Here is a 5,764-nt window from a genome sequence, read left to right as displayed (position 1 = left end):
GCTAGAACCCAGCAAACACCACGAATGGGAGATAGGGGACCAGGTCATGGTGAGGAACTATGCTCAGGTCGGGGTTTTTGAAGCATTATATATGGGGCCATACAGCATTGTGGACAAGGCAAGCCCGATGGTCTATGCCATAAAGCTGCCCCGCCGTACTAAGTGGTTCCACATCAACCAGTGCAAGCTGTACCACCCAGGGTCAGCCAACCACAGAGGGCAGCCGGGAGGGGTGAACCGTCCTCAGGACAGGGACCCTCTGTTGGCCATCCCCCACGGTGGAGGGCCCACAGGGAATGTGGCAGGCTCAGAAACCGTGCCTATAGGGGTGGTGAATTGCAGTACTGGAGGGGCTATCTCACCCATCGTTTGGGATTCGGATGCACCCCCAGTAACCCAAGCCCTGAGAAGGACCCTCCGTACACCACGGCCAAAGATACCGTGGTCATCGGCATCTGAACCTCAGCGATTCTACCCTAGGAGAAGGGCAGCCCGACAGGAAAGGCCGAAGGTCAGAAGTACAGAGGCCGCTCAGAGTAGGGACCACCAGCCAGCCGCCTCCAGCGGTGAGGGACTCACAGGAGCAGTAGCCATGAGCTGTCCCAGAGACAAGGGTCTCCAGCTCACCAGCTGCGGGGAAACTCTAGCACCCAGGCGGCTATCAGGCCGCACAAGGCATGGGCCTGACAGGGACTAACCAGGCCACCCGGAGATGGGTGGCGGTTGTACATAGCTCTCATTTTAGTTTAAGGCAGCTGACTGCACCATTTTACATTTTAAGGTTTCGTTTAGAATTGAGGTTAATGTTGCAGTAATGTTTAGGTGATTATTTTGAGTTTGTCTTGTGTGTCAGCCAGCCTGAGAGCAGTTCTCAAGGGCAGGATCTAGACATTACCGGGTGATGGACAAACCTCAGGAGACCAATTGATGTTGTTTAGTTTTAATCTATATTTTTTTTCCTTCTGTAATGTGGTTGTACGTTGCCTATATGCTGGTGAATATAATGTAACTGAAATGAAATGTAACTGTGCTGAAATGCAATTGTAGTGATTGAACCCCCTCCAAGCTGGGAGGGTATAAATGTAAAAAGTTTGTACCTGTAAAGGGAAAAGTGTGCATCTATGGTGATGTTGCACAAGTGTAATGCATTTTGGGTATTAGTTTAGCTAATTTACGGGGAAGGTTATCTCTTGGGAGTCAGGAACTTTACTCACCTCGAAGAATGATACCATAAGTGATATGGTATCACAGGGGGGAATGTAGAATTTACCAATATCTTGCAAAGATTCCAGGTACCTTTCCCCCGCAGAGGAGAAGAATCCCTTTCTGGACTTTTAAAATGGAAGGAAAACTTTAGGACACAAATGAATTTTAAAGGGGCAGACGAGGCCTGCAGGGGATAAAAGGGGATGCATTCATGGAGACCCCCCCCACCCCCACCAGTGTTTGGACTCATAGGAAAGGGAATTTAATTTGGAACTATCTACCAGAAAGTTTGAAATCCTAAAGTGCACATGGAAGAAACTACGAACTTTAATCAAATTTGGGATTTTTAAAAGGTGTATGTTGGGTCTGCAAAAAAAGGGGTGGGGTCAATATCTAAAGGGCCAGTTTGGACATTGGAACTAATCAAATTGTCTGGGAACTGTATACCCTCGAAACTTGCCCCTTGAAAACATTAGCATTTAAACAATCAACGATGGAAGAAACATTTATCACCGCACCCAGAGGACCCAAATGTCACATACATATTCCAACACCTTTTCAACAGGCATAGAAATATCTGGCTCAGGCCAGACTAGCACAATGGAGAGCTCACCAACTTCGAAAAGCCTATTAACGCCAGATTAAAACCACTTAATCAAGTTTCAGTTAGCTGGCTGAAAAATCAAAACAAAGAACTGAGCTAGATTTGATGGAAGATAAAGAAGCCTGTTTTAGTATAATTGAAGTCTGTTCTGGCAGTTAGGTTCAAGAGACACTATTAAGTTAACAGTCTCGTTGCATAAGTTCTACACCAGCCTCGAAAAGTGGGATCCCGAAACATCGGCGAAAGGAATCTCTAAAACCCAGAAGGGCAGCACCACAACAGCAAACAGGCTGTCAAAACGACTATCGGAAAGTTGCGGGCCATCGCGACCAACCCAACAGTCAACCGGAACCAACCCGACAAAACCGAAGAAAAACCGAAGATTTTTCCACTCTACAATCTGGTCCTACACTACCAAGGGGTACAGACTACAGAACGTGGACAACTAAGGCGAATCTCAGGGACAACTAAGGCGAACCCTGGAGTTGGAACTGTCAAAAAGGGGATTGGTGAGCATAGCCCCTGAACCCCCCAGAGCTATAACTTCGTTAGTTAGGGGAATTGGGAGGAGGGAGGCTGAGATAACTTGTGTAAATGTATCTGCATTCTCCTTTTTACCCCATTTCGAGTTTAAGCCGTATTCTTTTCCCCACAGGCTGTAATTTGACAATTTATTCAATGTGTTGTACCCCTCAGTGTGTATTGGTCTATGTGTGTTATTAAAGGTGTGCCTTTTACTTCTTTTTTAAACACAATAAAGCCATACCTGCTTCCTACCTTGAAACCGATTGTCTGTCCAAGTCTGTCACAGTCCCACCATAATTCCAGTGTCTAGAACCAAGGGTGTGGGAGCGATTCGGAACCGCTCATATAAGGTCAGAAGGGAAAGCTGACCCCCTACAAACCACCCCTTACAATTCCAATACAGGAATTACAGTCTCTGTCACAGGTGGAACAGACAGTCGTTGAAGGCAAAGGTGGGTGGGGAGTCTGGTTTGCCGCACGCTCTTTCCGCTGCCTGCGCTTGTTTTCTGCATGCTCTCGTCGAGGTGCTCAGTGCCCTCCCGGATGCTCTTCCTCCACTTAGGGCGATCTTGTGCCAGGGATTCCCAGGTGCTGGTGTGGATATTGCACTTTATCAAGGAGGCTTTGAGGGTATCCTTGAAATGTTTCCTCTGCCCACCTGGGGCTCGCTTGCTGTGTAGGAGTTCTGAGTAGAGCACTTGCTTTGGGAGTCTTGTGTCGGGCATGTGGACAATGTGGGCCCCCCAGTGGAGCTGGTCGAATGTGGTCAGTGCTTCGATGCTGGGGATGTTGGCCTGATTGAGAACTGATGTTGGTGTGTCTATCCTCCCAGGGATTTTCAGAATCTTGCGAAGACCAACATGCAGACCGGCACCCCCTCCTGGGTGCCATGCCGCTGGCCCAGCCAACACCCTTCCTGGTGGCCCAGTGGGTGCCACTAAAAAGGCTGCAGAGTTCACAGCGGTCCTTCCCTTTAAAAGAAGGGAAGGGATGTTCTGATGTGCTGAGCGCAGTGCTGAGCGAGTGCTCCATTAACGCAACTGCAATTTTTCGAGGTGGATTTCTGTTCTGCCAGGATTTATTTGGGACAAATAATTGGGTAAGTTTAGATTGTTAACTAGAAGTTAACTAGAGCCTGGGCCAGTTCGGACCTCTAACCATCACTGCAGATGAAATCTTGGATGCATGAGAATAAAGATCTGCAAGGCTCAACTTAATGGGATCCCAGAAGGAGCTATTGTAAATTGTTTTAATGCACTGGCAAGATACGTTTATTTATAAGCAATGCACATGGAGCAGAACAATTTTTATGCTCAATTACAGGTATTGCACTAGAATTACTCAGCTAACATTCAAGAGATCAACCTAAAGACCAAATGATATCTGTAAAATGTATCCTTTTGCCTTGCACCATCATCCTTTTGTCTCTTCTGTCTTCCATCCTATCACAGACCTCCCCTTTTAGTTCTTTCCTCCCCTCCTCCCTTTCCCTGCCCCTGCACTTGCTGAATAATCTGTTACATCTCTATCCTTTTCCAGTTCTGATGAAGGGTCCTGAAACATTAACTCTCTTTCTCTTCTCCACAGATGCTGCCTGACCTGCTGAGTATTTCCAGCATTTTCTGTTTCTATTTCAGATTTTCAGCACCCGCAGTATTTTGCCTCTGTAAAATGTATGTTTTGTAAAGTAAACACCCTAGGGTTGATGATGTGAAGCTGAAGTACATTGTGCACTCACTCTCTGGAATATGGAGCATGGAGGCCCGAGGACTGTAATCAGCATGCGTGAATGCAGGTGGCGAGTGCAAAGAGGCTGGAAGCCTGTGCACAAGCTGAGCGCTAGTCTCGTTCGGCTCTAGAGTTCTATTTTAGTACGGATACTGAAGGCATCCTTGTCATTTACCCATTCCTCCCCACCCTTCAACAACTTTGAGCTTGTATTCTAGAAAATAATGATTTGGATAAATGCTGGTGTCAGTCGTTTATTCTTTTGCCTATACTGAATTCCCTTGTTGAAAATTACATAGAATTACATCAAATCTACAGGTACAGAAACCAGCCATTCGCCCAACTGGTCTATGCTAGTGTTCATACTCCACATGCTTTAATTACCTCTTGTTATCCTGTCCCCATATCCCTTTATTACCTTTGCCCTCAAGTATATATCAAGCCTCCCCCTAAAATCTATCAATGCTATCTGTTTCAACCATGCATGTGGCAGCGAGTTCCACATTTTTACCACTCTCTGTGTAAAACAATTCCTCCTAGATTCTTTAGTTGATCTCTTTGTGATTATTTTATATATATATACCCCATTGTTCTAGCATCACACACAACTGGAAACAGTCTTTCCACATTCACCCTATCAAATCCCTTCATAATTTTAAAGACCTCTATCAGGTCTTCTCTTAGTCTTCATTTTTATGTTCCAAAGAAAAGAGCCCAAGCTGCTCAATCTTCTTTGGTAGTTGCATCCTCTCAATTCTAATATCCTAGTAAATCTTTCCTGCACTTTCTCCGGTGCTACAATATCCTTTTCGTAGCGTGCAGACCAGAAGCGTGTACAATTCGCCAAGTGTGATCTAACCAAAGTTCTATATAAATTTAACATTACCTCACTGTTTTTGTATTCTATACCTCTAGAAATGAGCCCAGTACTTTGTTTGCACTCAATAGATCCTCAGCGACTTGAGATGCTACTTTTAGTGATTTATGTGCCTGTATCACTTTGCTCCTTTACCCCATTTTTTTATTTTTACGCTCCAAGGAATAACTGACCTTCTTATTCCTCCTACCAAAATGAACCAACTCACACTTCACATTCGGCAAAACTATTTGTGGCCTTGTATCTTAGTGCAGTCCTCCATATTATTAACTATAACCACAATTTGATATCATCTGCAAATTTTAACACCATACCTCCAATTTTTAAGCCCAGATCATTTCTGTGTATGGTGAATAACACTGATCTCAGCACAGAACCCTGAGAACACCACTTCCCACTTTCTGGCAGTCTTAGAAACTTTCCTTAACCCCTATCCTGTTTTGTAACCATTTTTCAATCCATTGTGCTACATGGCCCTCTGATTGCACACACCCTGACTTTTGGCATAAGTCTCTTACCTTACCTTACTATTTTTTTTTACTTGTGTTGTGCTACATAACATGTATTTAACCCAGGCAAGTTGCTTCTTGATGAATTAACTCAACTCTACAGCAAGTAATCCTGAAAAAGAGTATAATATATGAATATTTACAGTACACATTGAATGCTGTGCTGTTTAACCATGAAAACTATATTCAGAATATTCTAATTGTATTTTCCCTCCATTTTCTAGGGAACATGCTGATCTGTTCCTTGGATTGTGAAGGTGGAATATTTCTTCAAATCACTGTTGTCTTTCAGGGAAGAAAATAGGAAAGCATGCA

Source organism: Pristiophorus japonicus, chromosome 1, assembly GCF_044704955.1.
Source record: "Pristiophorus japonicus isolate sPriJap1 chromosome 1, sPriJap1.hap1, whole genome shotgun sequence".
Classification (NCBI taxonomy): domain Eukaryota; kingdom Metazoa; phylum Chordata; class Chondrichthyes; family Pristiophoridae; genus Pristiophorus; species Pristiophorus japonicus.
Note: the sequence above shows the minus strand (reverse complement) of the source record.